The sequence below is a fragment of the Phyllostomus hastatus genome, unplaced genomic scaffold, assembly GCF_019186645.2.
Source record: "Phyllostomus hastatus isolate PE091 unplaced genomic scaffold, TTU_PhHast_1.1 phas_scaffold_11, whole genome shotgun sequence".
Taxonomy (NCBI): domain Eukaryota; kingdom Metazoa; phylum Chordata; class Mammalia; order Chiroptera; family Phyllostomidae; genus Phyllostomus; species Phyllostomus hastatus.
This window is the reverse complement of record NW_025334005.1, coordinates 1,753,911-1,775,947: the sequence shown is the minus strand read 5'-3', so window position 1 is coordinate 1,775,947 and position 22,037 is coordinate 1,753,911. Positions and strand designations below refer to the sequence as shown.

At 55.6% G+C, this 22,037-nt stretch overlaps 1 protein-coding gene across 5 annotated transcripts in view; it reads right to left on the bottom strand.

The window, feature by feature from the left end:
- KMT5B (lysine methyltransferase 5B) overlaps nt 1-2,427 on the bottom strand; it is a 49,988-nt gene extending 47,561 nt beyond the window's left edge. Inside the window, exon 1 of one of the 5 annotated variants that reach the window (XM_045854814.1) lies at nt 2,052-2,427. The gene's annotated coding sequence lies outside the window, so the exon portion shown is untranslated. Of the gene's footprint in view, nt 1-1,767; nt 1,921-2,051 lie in introns of those variants that run through there. The other 4 variants (XM_045854813.1, XM_045854809.1, XM_045854815.1 and 1 more) reach the window with 4 other exon arrangements.
- Nucleotides 2,428-22,037: the final 19,610 nt, after the last annotated feature.

The window sequence follows — 22,037 nt, the reverse complement described above, 5'->3', positions numbered from 1 at the left end:
TAACAAAAACTGCCCTACTATGCTCTCTCCATAAAGAGTAAATGTCCATAACACTCATTTCACTCTCAAACTAAGTTTCGCTAATGACAACGCTAATAACATCAGAATGGACATCTTGAAAAACTAAATGCAAACTATTAAGCTTGATAACTTAGAGATTAATAAATTTAACTTTTCCTCTTCTGTACCTGCTCCTGAAAGGAGATAAAGGATAAGCAGCTCACAAGAGACCTGAGGGGCTGGGCAGGTAAACAGCCGAAATAAGGCAAGTAAGCGCTGCTCGGGACAGCGAGGGCCGGCTGGCCCGCACCTTTGCGCCAGGAGGGTCCCCTGGCGGGCGACACCGCCGCTGCCGCTGCCGGGCCTTCCCGGAGGAGGAGCCGCGGGAGGGGGCAGCCGGGCACGGGTGTGCGCAGGAGGCGACCCGGCGGCCCCAGGCAAGGAACATCGGCGGGGCTGGCGCTTGGGAGAGGGAGAGCCGAAGGTCCAAGGGTTGGAGACTTCTAAAAGCTGAATATTTAAAAACTGAAAAATGGGCCTGAGGTCCCACACCCGCGGGGACTAGAAGCCGTCCCGGACTTGTCTCCCGGAGCCTGGATAAGGAGCCCCGACCCTGAGGGGCCACACCTGGAGTTCAAGTTGCTAAACTCTGGCTGCACAGTAACTTCGTACCGACTGCAGACACAAGTAACTCTTTACGAACGCTCGTCCGCGTGTCCAGTTACCCGTGGTCACTGCAGGCAAGCCCGACTTCCTCTCCCCCCCAAAACGTGTCCGCTTCCACCCCTCATCCCCCAAAGCCACAGGCGTGCGCTCAGCATTCAACCCCGAGGGGGAAACCCGGAGCGGGCGCCTGTCCCCTCCGAGGTCCCTGCACAGCAGGACGCCGGGCCACACGGCCGCCGCGCCCGCACCTGCACCCGCACCTGCACCTGCGCCGGGACAGTTCGGGTCTAAGGACGCCCGGGAGAAGGCACGCCCACGACCAACCCGCTCACCGGCCCACGCGTCCAGGTCCACCCCGGACATACACACAGGGAGTTGTTTCATTGGCCGAGTTCTCAAACATTCACTCCAAGGGCGCGTTTCCTCCCCCGCGGCCCGCACTCGGTGGGGGGGAAGCGAGCGCTCCAGGGCCGGGTCAAACGCCCGAGGAGAGCGAGCGAGCGAGCCCGGCCGGTGCGAGCCATTCCCACAGGTTGTTGGGCCGCACTGTCCTTTCGGCAGCGCGTCGCCCCCTCTCACGGGTGGGCGCGACGCGGGCGCACATCGCCTCGGATCCGCGCAAGGAGGACGATCCCCGCGACGGAGCCGGGCGTCTCCTCGGGACCCAGGCGCCTGGAGCGCAGGGGGAGCCGGGGCCGCTGTCAAGCGAGGGGCGGAGAGGGGTGGGGGGCCGGCCCGCGGGGACGGCCGAGGGGAGGCTCGAGCCCAAACAAAAACAAGCCCGAGCCGAGCGCGGCCGAGGGAGCAGATTGGGCGAGACCGTTCACGGCCGCCCATTGGAGAAGAGGGAAAACAGAGTCCCCCAATCGCGAGCGGCGGGGCTGCTCCCCTCGTGCGGCCGCGGCCCGGCCCCGCGCCGCCCGGTGGCCGCTACCGCTCCCTTCCGGCGGCGGCGCCTACTGCAGGCCCCGCGCCCCGGCCGCCCCCCGCCGCCGCCGCCGCCGCCGCCGCCGCCGCGCCCCCCGCCCGGCCCGGTGCCCCCGCGCCCGCCCCCAGCCCGCCGCCGCCGCCCCCCGCACCGGCGCCCACCACCCCGCTCACCGCCGGGCACTGCCCGCTCCTCGGGGCGCGTCGACGCCCCTCCCCCGGCCACTGCGCTGGGGGGGTCCGCGCTGCCGGACGACACTTCCCGTCCCACGAAAAAATTAATCACCAAAAAATAATTCCAGAGAAAAATGGAGAGTAAAATCCAAGATGGCGGCACACGCCGCAGCACCACCCGCTCCATCCGCTGTCGGGAAATGAGTCCCAGCCGCGGCCGGAGCCCCCCGCCTCCATCGCGCCGCGCCCCCGCGCCCCCGCGTCCCCCGCGCCCCGGGCCTCACCTCGCCTCACGCGCGGCCGCGGGGTCCCAGAGGCAGCCGCCAGCTTCGAGGCTTGCGTCCTGGGTCCTGGCGCCGCGCTGCCGTCTCCTGTACCGGGGCGCCCTCACCTCATAGCCCCAGAGCCTGGCCGCCCGCGCCGCGATTGCGTCGCCGCCCCCGGTGAGCCACCCGGACGCCGCCCGGGAACGGTGGAAAGACACGAAAAGGAGTGCCCTCGGCCGGGCGGAGGGACACCACGCCGGCTCGCGTGGCCTAGTCACCTCTGTTGCTTTTACGGGACTCTGCGGGGGGGAGGCGGAGAAACCCGAGAAAGAAATGAGTCCGCCGCCGGGTGCTCCTGCGGCGGAAGAACAAACAGCGAATTTTGAGGGAGCGAGCCGAGTCTTGACTGCACTTCTCTCGCCGCGGAGGGATCCTCGCTGAGCAGTCGGCACGGATCCCTCCGCCCCTCGCTGCCCTTTAAATTGCGGCTGGAGGCGGTGTCGCCGCACGCCCCTTGGGCGCCGCCTCGGCGTGGGGCGTCCGTGCGTGGCCACCACTCTAGACCCTCCGTGCGGCTGCACCCACCGGGGGTGGCTGCCGAGCTGGGACGCGGGGCAGGCCTGGGGGACGGCAGGCTCCCCAGCAACTGCGCTTCCCGGTTGCACCGAGGGGAGGTGGCCCCACGGAGGCGAGCTTCTTTGTTGTGGAAATGGGTGTCGTTGGAAGCAGACACACCTTAAAGACCATGTGGGCAGCCTCAGCATTCCACGTCGCGCCGTGGGAGGGAGGGAGGGAGAGAGGGAGAGAGCGTGCATTCACCCGGCCGTAGGCTTCCTAGCGTCGACCGGCCATTTCTTCGGCGCCTACTGTGTGCCGATCCTCCCTTGAAACGGTGGTGTTACCACTTCCCTGCCGGTTGGGCAGCGCCAGCGCCCCGCACGCAGCCCCCTCGACGTGCCTAAGCGGGTCGGGAAGAGGCCGAGTGGCTTACGCGCCCCCCGGGCTGCGCTGCGGCCATCGTGCGAAGCCCTGCCCTCGGCGTCCCGTGGTCTGGCGACAACGACCGCAAAGTAACGACGAGAGTGACACACACGGACACGGGCCTCAGGCCTTGGTGCCTTTATCCCGTTTACGCCTTGAAACAATCCCCAGGAGGCGGAAGGAAGCGTGGTGGTTCCTAGTTGACACGCCGGGAAACTGAGGCGCGGAGAGGTTGGCTCGCTCTCAGGGAGCCCGTCGGGACCGGAGCCAGAGCCCTCAGCCAGCCCTGGGGTGGCCCACGCAGGCATCGCGAGGTCGGGGTGGCCGCAGGCTGCCGGACCCGCAGGGGTCCCCGCGGGAAGCAGAGCCCCGAGGCGGGTTGGAGGACGCTAGGGAGCGGCGGTGGCTCCCAGGTGCAGGACCGGCGAGAGCAGAGGCCCCGGGAGGAGAAAGAGGCCGCATGTTGCAGACCCGAGGGAAGCCCAAGGGGGCCCCTGCGGCGGGCCGGCGGGCGGGCTGGCAGATTCCGAGAAGAGCCCCAGGCCTGCCTTGGTCTCCCCTGCGTCCCCAGGGGGTGGCGCAGGGCAGGCGCCCCTCCGCGGGCTAGTCAGTGGGCAGTGTAGGCGACCACGGGAACTGCGACCCAGCCACCACCAACACGGGCGCTCGCCTCAGTCCCCCTACTCCGTGACCTTGCGTGGCAGACATGATGCTTGTGGCCCTTCCCCAGATGGGAAACTGAGGCGCAGGGATTCGCCGCAGGTGTGAGTCTGACAGATGCAGAAGCCGGTCTTGATCTTCAGAGCCGGAGCGCCTCCCAGCGCCCTTACCTGCCTCCGCTCCAGGCTCCCTCGGTCTGCTCCGAGGCTGGCTTGGGCAGGGGGGTGGGGGTTGGGGGGACAGAACCCCACCTCCCCCAGGTAACGCACACCTAGGTCATCACTCCGTGCTTCCTCCTCTTTCACTCCACCGGGCGTCGGGTTCACCTGTGACATCAGAATTCGCCCGGTCACTTTCCTCTTTGCAGACGGCGCCTAACAAAGGATTGTTTTGGTTTTATTGGTTTCTGATATATCACTACATTTTCTTTCCAATGTTTTCATAGTGCCTGGCTCCAAATACTCAAACTGCATCTCCCAGAGACCGCCTCTGCCGCCCCCAGGGGATGCCCACGGGAGGCCTGCGCACCTCCCTCCAATAGGCAGCCTGGGCAGCCCTGCGCGGACCCTCCGGGGCCTTGGTGCCCAGGTCCTGCGTCCTGCCGTGCCTGGGCAGCTCTTCACAGCCTGGAACACCCGTCTCCTCCACACTCCAAGCCTTCCAGAATCTACTCAGCACAGGGCACTCTCCATGTGCCCCTGGGGCTGGCACCCACACCCCAGCCCTGCAGAGCCCCAGACTCCCAAGATGCTGGCACCTCCAGTCAGTCGCTGCCCAGCGCCAGGCCGAGTGTTCCGGGCAGTGACTCGCAAGGGAGCAGGCCGGGCCCGCAGCCTGGCGGGGGAGCAGTGAGCAAACCCAGGCCGAGCTTCCTTCCAGTCTCCCTGGCTGTGGGTCTGTCCCGCCCCCAGGCCCCCTGCATGGCCGGCTGCCCTTCCAGCCTCAGCGGAGGGGCCCAGGGCAGGCAGAGGTGAGTGGGGGCTCGAACTTGATAGAGCCATGCTGAAGGCACTTGGTGCCTTTGGGGGTCCCCACCCAGGGAGGCCAGGGCTGAGCTGGTCAGAGGGCACAGACAGGAGTGGCCCTGGCGGGGCGGGGGGAGGCTACCAATTGGACTTTTCCACACTGAGTGTGGCCAGCTGGAGGCCTCCTCCTGCCATCTGGCAGAGGAAGGGGGATGGGGGACAGGAAGTGCTGTGGCCAGGCACCTGCCCAGCCCCCACACGACAGGAGCCCTTGGCATTTACACCACGAAGCCTCTGGATGCCCCAAAGTGGAAGTGCTAAGCCGCAGGGGCCCGTGGACAGACGGAAAGATATTAGCAACTCTAAAGAAAGACCTAGTCAGCGGAAGGGCCGGGCCAGCCCCGGAAGCATCAGGAGTGCCAGCCCAGCCCGGAGCTGACCTGGAAGCGGCGCCCTTGCCAGGGCCCTGGTTGAGGCCGTGGAGCCCCGTCCAGTCCCCCGCAGGGCCCAGGGACACTCCAGAGACCCAGGCTGGTCTCACCAAACCGTGCATCACTATCCAGCTCCTTGTCTGCAAACGCCAGGTTCAGCCAGTGACCGGCTGGCGGGGATTTGCTTGCTGGAATCCCGGGCCCACAGGGAGGGCCCACAGGGAGGGCCCACAGGTTGAGCTGACCACAGAATCCCGGGCAGGGTGGGGGGTGGCTTCTCCCTGTAAAGTAATCCGTCGGCTCCTGGACTCTGCACAGCAGTCTCGCCCTGCGCCCCACCCCTTGCCGGAGGACAGGGCTGTTCTGCGGAGGGCAGGTGTGGAGGCTGGGAGGCCGGTGGGAAAACAGCAGGGAACACACCCAGGACCGTTCTGGTGGCCCGTCCTGGTGGCTGCTGGCTCTCCGGTCGCCCGCCTGAGCACCACGAGGCCTCTGCAGCCTCCTTTTGGTAGTTGAGGACACCGAGCCTCCGCAAGGCTGGGTGACCTGCCCCTGGCCCCAGCAGCGCAAGACTCCATGGCAGCTGTAAACAGGCTCGGCGCAGGGTTCGAATCCCAGCTCCGCCACTGACCAGCCATGTAGTTTTGGGCAGATGAGGTAGCCTGTCTACACCCAGTCTTCTCAAGTGTGAGAAGGTGCCAGCCCTCAGGCCTGCCGAAGCCACCTCACGCACACAGATTTGCAATTGTTCAGGTGCTAATGGCACCCAGGTTCCTGCCTCCAGCCTGGACACCCCCACCCCCCGCCGCTTTGCCACCGGCACTTGGGGATTGAACAGGCATTTCAAATACAGCGTGACTGGAATTGACCCCACACGTGTGCACCTGCCCACGTGCAAACTCCCACCTCTCAGAGATACGCTCCCCGTTGCCCAGGTCCAGCACCCAGCTCCCACCCTCCCCTAACCGCTGCCATGGTGGTGTGCTCTCCCCAGAACACGCGCGCGTGCCCAGCGTCCTGGAGGTTTTCTCTATTCGTCGCTGCTGCTGGCTGTCTCTGCCTCCCAGGCCATCAGCTCGCTGAAGGCAAGGGCTCTGCTCGTCCAGTTCGAGGCTGCACCTTCGCATCCGGAGCAGCGCCTGGGCTGCTGGTGCTAAGGCCCAGTCCCCGAAGAACAAAGGAGCGTGCCCACCCTGCCCGCAGGGCTGCTGCTGGGATCTAAGGGGGCGGGGGCGGGGGCGGGTCTCTAACCACTGTCCTGGCTCCGGGCTCACGCGTCCTTTCCAAAGGAAGCTTCTCCACCACCCACCACACCCAGTGCGCAGGCTCCTCCCTGCCTTCCAAGATCAAGGGTGCCCTTGGGATTTGGATCCCCCTGGGTAATCAGACGGCCCCAGGTCCAGCCCTGTGTCCCTGAGGGATGGGACCTTTGGGGTCCTCGACACACACACCCTTTTTTATCTTTCCACCGGCACCAAAAAGAGGCCCAGCCTTACTCACCCTGTCCTCACACGTGCCTGGAAGTCAACACAGGAAAGACCAGTGGCAGCTGAAAACGTGGTTTCCTCAAGCGCAGAAAAAACTTAATCTCACTGCTCTTTTCACAAAAAAAAAGATCGTATTTATTTATTCTCTGAGAGAGGGGAAGGGAGGGAGAAGCAGAGGGAGCGAAGCATCGATGTGGGGGAGAAACGTCGATCCATTGCCTCTCACGCCCCCAACTAGGGATCGAACCCACAACCCAGGCGTGTGCCCTGACGGTGGGAATCAGAGCAGCGACCCTTTGGCTCGCGGGATGACACCCCGCCCACGGGGCCACACTGGCGGGGGCAATCTCACGGTGTGTGCACAACCTCCGACTTCTCGGAGGGTTCCCACCCAGGAAAGTGGGACACGGACCCCCTTTCTTTGACCGTCTGACTGTATGAGCTCCATGGCTTCTGAGCGTGTTGGGGGGTGTTTCCTTCCACCTGAGCCGCCCCCCGTAAAACCAGACAACGAGGGCCAGAACCTCAGAACTAACACCCCCAGGTGGCTGCCGTCGAACTGTCAGACGGCACCCAGGTTTCCCCACCGACCGTGATGATGTCCTTCACAGCCTCGAGGGGGCTCGTCCCGTGCACCGGGCGCCCGGGCCGAGCGGTCTGGCCGACCTGCTCACTGGGAGGCAGCCCCCCCTTTCCTTGGCGTGTGTGACCTTGCACCCCAAAGGTTACGGGCCCACTACCTTCCAGTATGTCCTTCAGTTGAGCTGTTTTCTGGCAGCTCCTCGTGGTTAGGTTAAGGTCAAGGATCTTTGGCAAGAATGCCACCGAAGGGCGTCTGTGCTCTTCTCATCACACCCCATCAGGAGGTGAACCCGGATCCGGTGACCCAAAGGGACGGTGCTCCCTTGGGTCACTTGGTGAAGGGACTTGAGAGGGTGTAAACGTCTCACTCCTCGGCATACTTTCAATGTGTTAATGGATCCGTACCCGTGCGGACTTACGGGTTTCAGTCCGTCGTCTAGGTTATCGTCTGTTCCCAGCTCCCCTCCCCCGCCCTTCTCCTCCTGCCCCTCCCCCTCCCAGCTCCTCCCTCCCTCCCTCCCTCCCTCCCTCCCTCCCTCCCTTCCTGATATTTGTGCCAGTCTCATTCAGAATAGCCCCAACCTGGAGACAACTTGCATACCCATCAACCAGAGCAACGCTCTGCGTATGAACTGCAGTCTGTCCGCCGGATGAAGCGCACTCAGAAATCATGAGGAACGAGCTACTGTCACAAGCGACAACGTGGACAAATTTCAGAAACACCATGTGGAGGTGAAAGAAACCAGAAGCCACAGAGTACGAATTGTTGGGTTCCAAACACACGATGTCTTAAAGCGGCGATGTTCACCCTTTGTCTGCTCAGGGCGCACGTACACTCATTACCAAAAGCCTGCGGCACACCGGGAAATGTGTTTTTTGCTGACCTGACCAAAAATAGGTATAATTTTGATTCATTTACACCGGATGGCTATTGTTGTGTCAGCTGTTGTCTTTTTTTTTTTTTTTTTAATTTGACAATCCGAGGGAAAAGAGGTCCGTGGCTGACTAAATAAATAGTCAGGGGTTGCGTGTTTTACAAATTCTTGCAGCGCACCAGTTGAAAACCACTGTCTTAGAACAACAACAACAAAATCTAGATTGAAGTCTGGACAGTCATTTACCTCTGGACGGGGTGGGGGGCTAGGTGGGGCCACGAGAAACTCTCTGGTGTGGCGGAAACGTCCTGTGTCCTTGCCCTGACGGGCGTGTGGCTCAGTGGGCAGGGCAGCGTCTCGCAAACCAAAAGGTCGCCATCTCAGTTCCCAGTCAGGGCGCGTGCCTAGGTTTCCGGCCAGGTCCCCACCTGGCGGCGTGTGAGAGGCAACCGATTGACGTTGCTCTCACACATCCCTGTTTATCCCTTCCTCCCTCCTTTCCCCTCTCTCTAAAAATGAATAAATAAAGCATTGCAAAAGAAAAGAAACATCCTGTATTAGGGTGGTTTACCCAGGCGCGTGCCTTCTGCAACCCCGCAAACTGCAAGTCCAAGTTCTGTATGCTCAGTCACACACTCGAAAAAGAGGGAGAAATCTGGCAAAAAAAAAAAAAAGAGTAAGTAGAACTGGGCTCCTGCTCAGTGAGAACTTCTGACGTCTCCACCACTGGTTTTGCAGTCAAGTCAATTTTGCAAAATAGTTTTTTCTCGGGTGTTTCCCAGACATTCCTTCTGGGAACCATCTGGGTTCCTTCCCAAGGGCAGGTTCCGGGTTCCAGGTGCAGGTGCAGGTGAGGGACCCGCAGGCTCCCACTCCGCCGTTGGGGCTCCGCCGTCGGGGCTGTTGCTGAGTTTTGTTTAAAGGAGGAGGAGCGGGGAGGAAACCCCGCCTGTGCGTCCGCCAGACTGGACAGACACTCCCGTCACCGGGACAGCCGCCCAGCCGCCCTCCGGCCTGCACCAGGCTGGAAGTCTCCAGCCAGTTTTAGGTTGACCTTGGTCTCCTCTGGCCAGATAGACGTGCTTCCCATGGACTCGACCCTTTATTCTGTCTCATCGCCCCGAATCCCCTCGGTGCCCCTCCCAGATGCGCTGTGGGTCCTCGGCTTGTCCCCCCGGGAAATTCCCGGGGCTGGTGTTTCCCGAGCCAGAAGTGGAGGTGATTCCTCTCTGGAACATTCTGGGTGACCGGGCAGAGAAGGTGGCCGGGGCCTTGGCCGTGGCATTCAGGGTTCAGAGGTGGGGGCCCCTGGAGGTTCAAGGAGGCCTACGGGTGGGGAGGGAGCTGGCTCACCGAAGGGGAGAGGAGAGGCGTCCACTCTGTCTCGGTGGCCGTTCTTGCCCATTCGTTGGAGGAGAACAACTGTGACGAGTGCCCAGGGAGCCAGCGGAGAGGACGAGCTCCTGAGAATCGGAATCTTCGTCCCCTTGTCCCCACAACCCACAGGCACGAATCCCCTCCCTGGTGCCCAGGCCGCGCCCACTGTGGGGAGGTCCGACCCACCGGCAACTCCGTCTCAGCCTGGAGCCCACGTTGGGGCGGCAGGTCGTCCTGAGAAGGCCCCGGGGGCGGGGTGGTCGGCGGGAACGGGCTGGAGAGGCGGGGGTATCTGAGGACAAGGCCGGGGGGACACGCAGACGGACCCGGAGGGTGAAGCGGGGCGTGGGAGTGCGGTGGCTCCGCAGGCCAGGCGCAGGCCCCTCCCGGGGCCACAGACGGCCGCCTGCCGGTCCGAGCCCGCCATCCTGCGCCTGAGCCTTGGAAGGCAGAACTGGCTGTACCGGCTCTCGTGCCCGCCGGACCCCAGCCCCAGGCTCCCACAGGGTCCGCCCCTTTGCCGGGGGCCGTAAACCCAGCAAGGACGCCACTCAAGCCTCCAAACAGCAGGAAACTGTTCTCCCACGGCTCCGGAGGCTGGACACCCACGGTCAAGAGGTCACAGGGCTTTGCCCGCTCTGGAGGTTCCGGGGGGAGGGGCTTGTCTCAGCTGCTCCAGCATCCGGTGGCTCCAGCGTCCCTTGGCTTGTGGCCACATCCCTCCAATCTCCGCCTCCGTCTCCACGTGGCCTTCCCCCTGTGTCTCTCTGGGTCACCCCCCCCTCCTCTCACGGCACCTGTCCTTGGGCCTAGCGCCCACCCAAGTCGTCCAGAAATGATCTCACCTCAAGATCCTGGACGTATCATTACATCTGCAAAGACCTAGTCCCCCAGTGAGGGCACATGTTGAGGGCTCCGGGGGTTAAGATGTGGACGCATCTTTGGGGGGGGGCCAGCATTCAACCCCCTGCATCATTGTATATTTGGCTGCCCAGAGGGCCCCAGACTGGGCCAGCGGGAACCTCCTTCAACTGGCCTCTGTCCCTTTCTCACAGTCCTCCCTCCGGGCCCTCGATCAGCCAGTTCTCCAAGGAGCAATGGCTCCTCCTCGCAGAGCTGAGCTCTGGGTGTGAAGTGTGCTCAGGGCGACCGCGGGGCGCTGACGTAGACAGCGTGTGCCTGCATGTGTGTGTGTGTGCACAAATACACAACACGCACACGTCTGTATGCATATGTGTCTATACGTACATTTACATCTATCTTTCTGTAGCTAACTGTACGTGCAAACACAGATTTCGACCCAGTGCCGACCCTGCATCACAGACGCGGTCAGTTTCTCCCTCCCTGTCCTTGAAACCCCCTCCTCCCCCTCGCAGAGGTTCTTGTTTGCTCGGCTCTGAAACACACAGAAGGCAGCTCCCAAACCACCAACGCATTCCACCGTGGACAGCAAACCTGCCCACAGGACTGCAGTGCTTAACTGCAGCTCATTTTTAACGCAACATTGACGTATATTGAAATATACGGGGGGAGAAGCATACAGTTCAACCAGTCTTGACAAGAGGATACATTCACGTGACTCACCACCTACCGAGATACAGAACTCTTGCACCACCCCGGAAAGTTCTCTCCCACCTCTTCCCACTGTGTTCTCGCAGAGGCGACCCTCGGCCCGGTCTTGAACCTCATAGATTGGAAGCCTAACGTTTTTGCGATTCATTCAGATTCTTGGATGCATCTGTTCACTCATTTTTATTGCAGAAAAGCATTCCATTAAATGGATACAGCGGATGCATTCCATGACTTATGTATCTGTTGTCTTGTGAAGGGCTTTCGGATTGTTTTCAGTCTGGGGCTAATGTGGCTAAAGCTACTATGAACATTTGTATGTGAGTCTTTTTGTGGTCCAGTATTTTCAGTGCTCTTGGGTAACCATCTAGGGGTGAAATGCTGGGTTAAAGGGTAGGTGTGTGTGGATCACTAGAAGAAACCGCCAGACCTTCTCCATAGTGACCGCACCGTCTTAGCGTTCAGAGAGTCTTGACTAGGATGAGAATTCTCGCCCTGCAGCGGGTGAGGTGAGGGACCAGGGGCTGCCAGCGGGGAGACAGGACTGAAAACCAGAGGAGAGGGCGGCTCTGGGTGGGGCTGGTGTGGCTGCGGGGGAGTCTGTGGGGTGACGGGCAGGCTCACGTGGGGTCTCTCAGTCTTGGCTCCCTTGATGTCTGCAGCTAAAGACTTCTTTGGCACGGGTGCTGTTCTGAGTATTGCAGGATGGTTAGCAGTACCCCCGGTGTCTACCCACCTCGTCCCAGTCCTGACAACCCCGAATGCCTCCACCACCCGCCCTCTGGGGGCCACGGCATCCCTGAGGATGGCTTAGAGCAGCGATTTTGGACCAGTGCACCGCCCGAGTTTCTGAAACATGCCGTACCTGACGGCTTAGTCAGGGGCACTGACCCTTTCCCCCTTGGAGTGCCACATTAAAGAAGGACGACAGCCAACACAGCATCAGCCGTCCGGTGGGACTGCCCTGTCTGGAACCACAAGCATAGGGGTCATATTCTAGGGTTGCGTCTGATTGGTCACCTCCAACGATGAGGGTGCATCTGGTTGGCTAGTTCCTGGTCCTAGAAATCCTTATCGACAAGCACGGGCCCCTGATTTTTTAAAAAGTCACTTTGGAGCAAAAAGGGTAGGTAATACTTGTGTGTGTGTGTGTGTGTGTGTGTGTGTGTATCAATGAAAATTATACCTCTTTCTTTGTCAGATCGGTAAAACAATGCAGTATACGAGAATTTCAGTACTTAAGTCTATGCGTGCTATGAGACGAAAAAGGCAGAACATCACTGGCCCAGAGAGCGGTTCGTCCGAGGGACGGCAGATTCCGGGGACAGAGCCATTCCTGGGGACGGTGAGATCCGGGGCGCGGACTCGGGAGTGGGGGTAGTGGGTGGCTGGACTGGAGGGAGCAGGAGTGTCCGGGAGATAGAGAGTTCAAGGTTTCGGGAGGTAGCCGGGCAAGAAGGCAGAGTGGGACCACAGCTGGAGATGCTGGAGCAGATGTAACAAAAGTCATTTCTCACCTAGAGTTGACTTTTTTAAATTAGATGCAGCTTTGGCGGGGGGGTGGGGTGGCATATATACTTCCATGAATTTTAACGTAGATTTGGGTAGCCACCCACTCCGTGAGACCAGAGAACAGTCCCAAATTGCCTCACGCTGCCTCTTGACAGTCAAACCATCCCCTGAACCCTGGAAATCACTGATCCATTTGCGTCTTTGTCTGGAATGTCACATACGCTCAAGGACACCCAGCACAACGCTCGGAGAGCCTGGCGCGTGGCCGCGGTGGCGGGCGTGGGTTTCGTTCACTGCTGAGGAGCGTTCCTTGTGCGGAGGCTCCTGCGCTTGTCCGTTCTCCCGCCGGAGGACGTTTGGGTGTCTGCAGCATCTCACTGCGGTGGATGATGACGCCGCTGCAAACACTCAGTGTGGAGGTGCTGGTGTGGCTGGAACTTCTCGTCTCTTGGGTGAAGAGCCAGAAGAGGGCTTGCTGGGCTGAAGAGTGTATTTTTAATTTTATAAGAAACTGCCGAAACATTCATTATCCCGATGCCATACCGTTTGGAGTGAGGTCCAGCCTCTCCATGCCCGTGCCCACACTTGCCGTGGTCCATCATCTTTATTTTAGCCGTTCCAATAGGTCTGGAGCGGGGACTCTTGCGGCTGTATTCGTGTTTCTCTGGTGACTAATGATTAATGTGGAGCATTTTTTCATGGGCTTCTTTGCCATCTTTACGTCTTCTTTGTTGAAGTGTCTGCTCCAATCTTTCAACCGTTTTTAAATTTAATTGTTTATTTTCTTATCGTTGGGTTTTGAGAGTTCTTTATGTATTCTAAATACAGCTCCTTTTTTTGGATAGGCAATTTATAAATTTCCCCCCCAGTTTTGGCTTAGTTCCTAATTCTCTTAACAGTGTTTTTTTTTTTCTTTTCAGAGCAAAAGTTGTGTGTGTGTGTGTGTGTGTGTGTGTGTGTGTGTGTGTTTAGTGAGGTGCGGCCCTGGCTGGTGTGGCTCCGTAGACTGAGCACCAACCAGCCTGTGGATCCAAGGGTCTCCGGTTCAATTCCCAGCCAGGGCACATGCCTGGGTTGTGGGCCAGGTCCCTGGAAGGGGGGTGTGCAAAAGGCAACCAGTTAATGTTTCTCTCCCTTTCTTCCCTTCTCTCTAAAAATAAATAAACAAATCTTTTAAAAATAGTAAAAAATGAGGTCCAATTTATCAACTTTTTCTTTTAAGGATCACGGTTTTAGTGTTAGATCTAAGAATTTTTTTGCTTAAGATCATAAAGATTTTTTTCCTATGTTTTCTTCTAAGAGTTTTGTAGTTATATATTTCACATTTAACTCTGTGCTTCATATTGGGTTAATTTTTAAAAATATTTTATTCATTTATTGTAGATAGCAGGGGAGGGAGAAAGAGAGGGAGAGAAACATCAGCGTGTGGTTGCCTCTCGCCCGCCCCCCCACTGGGAACCTGGCCTGGACCACAACCCAGGCATGTGCCCTGACTGGGACCCGAACCAGCTGAGCCACACCAGCCAGGGCTTGGTTAACTTTTATATAAGGTGTGAGGTTGAGGTTGAGGATTTCCTCTCTCTCTGTCTCTCATATGGATGTCCGTTGTTCCAGCACCATTTGTTGAAAGACTATTATTTTCACATTGACTTGCTTTTCACCCTCATGAAAAAATCCAGGAAGTGTGTGAGTTTCTCCACTTTGTCCTTTTCCACATATGTCTTGGTTAGTCTAATTCCTTTGTCATTCCATGCAAATGTTTAAATCAGAGCATTGCTCTCTACAAAAATACCCTGCTGGGGTTTCCACGGGGCTGGGGTGGAATCCGTAGATGGATCTGGGGGGAACTGTCCTCCTGACCCCGCGGATCCAGTCTTCCAAGCCACGCCCCAGGACCTCTCTCGGCTCCAGAGGTCGCGTTGACTCCTCCCACCAGCCTTTCGTAGCTTTCAGCTTATAGACCCTAGACCTCCTTTGTTAGATTTAAAAGCCAGCACTTAAAACTTTGGGGAGCTATCGTTAAGTGGCACCGGCTCCACTGTTTTGTCTGTAAGCCGCGGTCCCGGAGGCAGAAGACACGGAGGTGACGGCCCGACAGCGGCACCATCTTGCAGTCTGAACGGAGCTGCGGTCTGCGGCGCCCGAAGGACGAGCCGGGGCGCGGCCGGGCGGCCGCCCGGGGTGGGGGAGCTGGAGCTGCGGGTGTGGGAAGGCCGGGAGCAGAGTTCGCGGGGCAGGAGCGTGCAGGCGGCGGCGGGGGGCGGGGCGAGGTGGGGGGGCGGGCCCTGCTCCCGAGTTCTGCAAGCCCTGGAGACATAATCAATCGAGTACCCATCCGTGTGTGCCCGTGAGGAAACTGCTGAAGCCAGCAAAGAAACACCCACAGGGATCCGAGGGAAGGATCGCAAGAGCTCCAGCAGGGCCAGGAAGATTTTTTTCCGGCTCCCAGGAGCCAGAGTGGAAATCTTGGAGAATTTTGGGTAAGGTGCCCCGTGGTGGGGAAAACCACCCCTAGCTAAACCACGCCTAACACAGCGAGACGAGCAAGAACCAGGCTACTTGGTTCCGGAACAAAGTTCAAGGATACTTGTATGAATACGAAAATAGCATACGACAAAGTAAAATCATGTTTAAAAACGGGCGCAAATGGTGTACGGCATCCAGAAGAAGCTTCCAAGTATGCAAAGAAGCAAGAACTTTTGAGCCTTAAGGAGGAGAAAGTCAACTGAACCTGACCCAGAAATAACACAAGCATAGGTTCTGTAGATAAGGGGAACAGAATCGTTATTATAGCTGTGTCCCCATAGGCTAATGAAACTAAAGGAAAGAGTAAGAACAAGTAGAGACATGAAAAATAGTTCTAAATTCCAGGCTGGACTTGAAGATATTAAAACTACAGCGTCTGAGATAAAACTTACAGAGGACAGCGTCCAGGGCAGATTAGACGGGGCAGCAGGAGAGACTGGAGAGCTCGCCCCCCCCCCCCCAAGCCCTCCAAGCAGAAGGAGACCCGCATCAGAGAGAAACGGAGCCCTACAGAGAAATGAGGAGCGGTGGAAGTGGTAATTACGTGGGCGAATATAGGACGTTTATTTCTTTTTAAAAATATTTTACCTATTTCCTGGCTGGCGTAGCTCAGTGGGTTGAGCTTGGGTTGCGAACCAAAGTGTCACAGGTTCGATTCCCAGTCAGGGTACCTGCCTGGGTTGCAGGCCATGACCCCCAGCAACCGCACATTGATGTTTCTCTCTCTTTCTCCCTCCCTTTTCTCTCCAAAAAATAAATAAATAAAAATCTTTTTAAAAAGATTTTACTTATTTAATTTTGGAGAGACAGAAAGGGAGGGGAAGAGAGAGGGAGAGAAACATCGATGGGATAGAGGAACATCGGTCGGTTGCCTCTCACACGCCCCCAACCGGGAACCGAACCCACAGCCCAGGTGTGTGCCCTGACCCGGAGCCTAAACGGTGACCTTTCGTTTTGCCTGACGCGGTGCTCAACCAACTGAGCCACACCTGCCAGGGCTAGAAGATTTATTTCTTATTTAAATCTCACTATAAGGTAATTGTTTAAATAGAAATCATTAAATTTTTTGGTAGGTTTATGTAAAAATAAGTGTATGGCAAGAATAGCATGAAGACGGGAAAATGGAAATACAATGTTGTAAATTTCTTTTACACGAGACGGTACAAAAGCACTCGGAGGTAGATTACAGGGAGTTAAAGGTGTGTGTACAAAGCACCCACCTAAATACAGGATCAAAGAGTTTTAGCTAATAAATCAAACGAGGAGATACAATAGCACCCTAAAATCACTCAATGAATACAAAAGAATGCAGAAAGCCCTGACTGGTGTGACTCGGTGGGTCGGGCATCGTCTTGCAAACAAAAAGGTCATGGGTTCGATTCCCCATTAGGGCACATGCCTGGGTTGTGGGTTCGGTCCCCTGTAGGGGTGTGTGCGAGGGGCAGCCAATGGATGTTTGTCTCGCACATCGGTGTCTCTCTCCCTCTCTTTCTTTCTCCGTGTCCTTCTCTCTAAAATAAAGAAATAAAACCTTTAAAATTTATTTATTTATTTATTTACTTATGTATTTAAAGAGAGGGGAAGGGAGGGAGAAAGGGAGAGAAACATCAACGTGTGGTTGCCTCTCACACGCCCCCTACTGGGGACCTGGCCCATAACCCAGGCATGTGCCCTGACTGGGAGTCGAACCTGTGATGCTTTGGTTCACAGACAGGCACTCAATCCACTGAGCTACACCATCCAGGGCTAAAATCTTTTCATTAAGGGCAGAAAAAAAGTAAAAAAGGAACAAAAACTAGAAAGGGGCAAATAGAATACAAATAGCAAAAATGAGAGATTTAAACCTAAACATATCAATGATCCCATTACATTTAATTGTATAAAGTTCCCAATTAAATGGTCAAAATAGTTAAATTGTATTTAAAAAAATGACCCAACTGTACACTACTTACGAGAAATCAACTTTAAATATATAAGGACACAAAGAGGGTAGAAGCAAAAAGACTGGAGCACCTGTACCACACACTAACTCCGGTAGACAGAAATCCGGCATGCTTATATTAATTATGAAAGCAGGTTTGGGGGTAAAGGATATGACCAAGTATCAAGAAGGTTACTCCATAATGAAAAATAGCTCATTTTACTGAGGGGGCCTTGCAGCCCCTAATGTTTACGCAGCAAGCAACATAAGTTCCAAATACATGAAGCAAGAAGTGAAAGAACTGGAAGAGGGAATGGGCAAACCCACAGTTACCCGGAGAGCTCACACCCCACTCTCAGTGAGGGCGGAAGGGTGACGAAATGCCAGTAAGGAGAGGGAAGGCCCGCCCACCAGCACCACCCACCCGCCTGACTAACCTACCGCGACACCACGCCCTCTCGCCACTAGCCCCCCACCCCCACCCCGCCCCTCACTCGGACCCTGACAACCCCTGTCGGGACACGCGCAGACACTGTGAAGCTCTGCTCAACCCTCTGGGCTCTGGCTCCCTGGACTGGTCTCCCTTCCTTTGGGAACACCCTCCTCGCCTTTGCTGGGGTCCGCGCCTGCGCCTGGCTGCTACTCTGTGGGCGCGTCTTTATTCCGCCGGGGCCTTGACACTCTGTATCGAGCTGCCTCCTGTGTGGACACCCCTCAGTCAGGCTCTGACGCCCCGTGCTGAGCTGCTCCCCATGTGGACACCTCATGCACCTCAGCCAGATCAGGCCACGCCCCGCATGAGCACACTCTTGAAGGACAGCCAGCCACCAGCGTGGTGCTGACTCGCGTTAGTGCTGGAGGCCAAAGAAAAATCGGTAATACTGATCCTGAGTTTAATATTTTGCTCTTTACAGACGTTTTGCCCTCATTTTGATGTTTTAATTTTTTAAATACTTTATTTATTTATTTTTAGAGAGAAGGGAAGGGAGGGAGAAAGAGAGGGAGAGAAATAATCAGTGTGTGGTTGCCTCTCCTTCACCCTCCACGAGGGACCTGGCCTGCAACCCAGGCATGTGCCCTGACTGGGAATCGAACCAAGGACCCTTTGGTTTGCAGGCCAGCGCTCAATCCACTGAGCCACACCAGCCAGGGCTGATGTTTTTAAATAATTAAATCTTGTCTTCATTACTATTTTTTTTTGACAACTGCCTAACATTACACCCAGACGGAGCGCCTCCCTTGCCCTGCCCTGCCCTGCCCGGTGCTAGCCCCGCCATTCGCCCCACTCCGGGGCCTCCCAGCCTCTCCTCCACCTCCGTGAACAGCTTCCACTTTCTGCCCTGCCTGGTGGGTTTCAGACTGAGGTTAGAAATAGGAAGGGAAAGAGAAGGCAAGTGGAAGGGAGGTCTAACCTTTAAGTGTTCGGCCACCTGTTTTCTGCGCCTCTGTTTGCACTCCCCAGCGGGGCCCTGAGGATGTTTGGAGCAAAGGGAATCACTGGAAATTCTTGAGCTAATAGACGTTTCCTTCTTCCTGAAGAACACCAGACTCAGTGCAAACACGGATATTTATCTCCATTCTGAAGGAGATGCTCACAGTTCTCCAGTCATTTTTCATTAATACTTAAATCTATTTTCTCTCAAAAAACAAACATTTACCTTCTGACTTCTTCCCATGCCCTGAAAACAATTCTTGTCCCCTCCTTCCGTTATGAAGAGTTCAGGGCGTCTTCTTCCAAAACTTCCCCATGCTTTCACAGGCATTCCTGTGTGTGTTGATTCAGAAATAGCAGATTGCCCGGTAGGCAGGACAGAGGCCGCTCCACGGTCCCAGATGCCCGGTGTTCAGAACCTACATGGTTCCCGCCCCGTGAGTGTGGGCAGGACCCGTGACTTGCTTCTTCTGACCAGTAGGATGCAGCAAAGGTGGTGGGATGTGCATGATCACAGGTGAGCGGTTCTAGTTCATGAACTGGCGACAGCACACAGGCTGCCAGCGTGGGAAACTCTGGGAGCGGACCCCTCCACTGAAGCAAAGATGAAGCTGGAAAGAGTGACTGACCTCCCCCAGTTTGGAAGTCTGGACCTTGACTGACGATTTATGACAATCAGAGGAATGTTTAATAAGGGGAGAGGCTGCTGTGCTGTGGTCGGAGAGGAGGGTGCACTGACCAGCTACCACCTCCTGCTCCGCAGTCCCCCCACAGCCACGGAGGAAGGAGCAGATGTGGCCCTCTCAGCTGCAGCAGCTTCCCCTGGCAGGATCTAGTGGGAGATTTAAAGAGACAGAACCTTCATTTATTTTTGGCAGGCATTTGAGAAAACTCTTTGTCAGGCTAACCACAGATTTAATGGAACAGAAACCCCTGTGAGCACACAGTAACTTCGCAAGAATGGTTTGGAAAAGTCACAGATGGACCGCTCCAGCCTTCAACAAACAAAACTCAGCCATCCCTGACGAGTGGGAGAATCAGACTTACAGATTGACTGCATTATCGGGCTGTATTCAGGATTTCCGGTTCTCGGCCAAGATTGTAAAACATGCAAATAGCCATGGCCAGGTGGCTCAGTCGGCTGGAGCATTGTCCTGTATACCAAAGGACTGCAGGTTTGTTCCCGGTCAGGACACATACCTAGGTTGCAGGTTTGATCCCCAGTCGGGGCACGTATGGGGGCAACCAATCCAGTTTCTCTCTCACATTGGGGCTTCTTTCTCTCTCTCCCTCTCAGTCTTCCTCTCTCTCTCTGGAACCAATGAACATATCCTCAGATGAGAATAAAAAAAAAAAAAACAGAACGTGCAGCCCTGGCTGGTGTGGCTCAGTGGATTGAGTGTGGGCTGTGAACCAAAGTGTTGCCAGTTCAATTCCCAACCAGGGCATGTGCCTGGGTTGAGGGCCAGGTCCCCAGTAGGGGGCGCTGGAGAGGCAACCAAACATTAATGTTTATCTTTCTCCCTCCCTTCCCCTCTCTTTAAAAGTAAATAAATAAAGTCTTATAAAATAAAATGATTGACACTTACTTTAAAAAGAGAACATGCAGATAAACATGAAAAAAAAGAACTTGACAGAAAACATCTCTAAGGAAGCTTACACATTGAAGTGGACAGTCAAGAGCGTTAAATTAATTGTCGTAAATATGTTTGATTTGTTGAAGGAAATTCAGGAGAAAGAACTAAGTGAAGTTAGGAAAACAATGTTTGGAGAAAATGTGAAAATTAATAAAGATATAGAAAATAGAAAAAGAAACCAAAAAATTCAGAGCTGAAAAGTATAATAGTTAAAATAAAAAGAAAAAAAAATCTACTAGAGGTGTTCAGTAGTGGACTTGTGTAGACAGAAGAAAGAATCAGTGACCTTAAGATAAGACAGTTGAAACATTCCAGTCTGAGGGGCAGAAACAAAGAATAAATAAAAATGAACAGAACCTAAGGGAGCTCTAGGCCACCACCGAGCCCACCAACATACACATTATAAAGGTCCAAGAAGGAGGAGAGAGAGTGGGAAAGGGGCGGAAAAGTATTTGAAGGTGTAATGGCTGAAACTTCCCAAATCTGAAGACAATATGAAAATACCTTTCCAAGAAGCTCCATAAATCCCAAGCAGTATAAACCTAAAGAGATTCACACTAAGAAACATTACAATAACATCGTCAAAATCCAAAGACAAAAAGAGAAATTTGAAAGCAGCAAAGAGAAGCAACTTATGAATACAAGGCATCCTAAATAAGATTAACAGCTGACTTCTCCTTGGGAACCATGGAGGCTAGATGGCAGGGGGATGACATATTTAATTAACGTCTTAAAAGGGGGGAAAAAACATGTCAATCAAGAATCTTATATCTTGATTTCCAGCCAAGATGGAGGTGGAGGTAGACACACTGTGCCTCCTCGCACAACCAAGATAGGGACAACAATTTAGAAACAGAATAACAACCAGAACTGATAGAAAATGGAACTGTATGGAAGTCGGACAACCAAGGAGTTAAAATAGACACATTCATCCAGACCGGTGGCGGGGGTGGAGTCGGGCAGCTGAGCAGAGAGGGGTTGAGGCACAAAGAGTGGTGGGATTGGCGTAAAGCATCCCGGGCGCACAAGACTGCAGTGGGCGGGCCCTGGGCGCGGGGTGACAACTGGCAGACCCAGCGAGGTGGTGATTGTAAAGCAAGGCACTGCGCACAGCCCAGGGTCCCAGAGCTGGGAAATAGAGCCTCGGGGCACTGATTGAAAACATCTGCGGGAGTTGAGGCGCGGGGAGAGACTCCCAGCCTCACGGGAGAGTTCGTTGGAGAGACCCACAGGGTCCTAGAATGTGCACAAGCCCACCCACCCGGGAATCGGCACCAGAAAGGCCCAGTTTGCTCAGGGGAATCAGCAGAAGGGACTGAAGTCCAACGGAGAGCAGAGCAAGCACCATTGTTCCCTCCTGGATCCCGCCCCCACATACTGCGTCACAACCCAGCAAGTGGGTTGCCACCCCCTGGTGAACATCTAAGGCTCCACCCCTCATATGTCACAGGCATGACAAGACAAAAAAAATGGCTCAAACTGAAGAACAGATCAAAGCGGCACAGCAAATACAACTAAGCGACCAGGAGATAGCCAATCTGTCAGATGCACAGCTCAGAACACTGGTGATCAGGATGCTCACAGAATTGGTTGAAGTAGGTCGCGAATTAGATGAAAAAAACTGAAGGCTACGCTAAGTGAAATGAAGGAAAATGCACAGGGTTATGTATTTAAATAGTGACGGGAAGGAAACCAGGACTCAAAACAATAGAGTGGACCAGAAGGAAGAAAGAAACAACCAAACAGAAAAGAATGAAGAAATGAGAATTCAAAAAAATGAGGAGAGGCTTAGGAACCTCCAGGACATCTTTAAACATTCCAACATCCAATTTACAGGGGTACCACAAGGGGAAGAGGAAGAGCAACAAGTGGAAAACTTATTTGAACAAATAATAAAGGAGAACTTCCCCAGTCTGGCAAAGGAAATAGACTTCCAGGAAGTCCAGGAAGCTCAGAGAGTCCCAAAGAAGTTGGACTCAAGGAGGAACACACCAAGGCACATCATAATTACATTAGCCAAGGTAAAAATGAAGGAGAGAATCCTAGAAG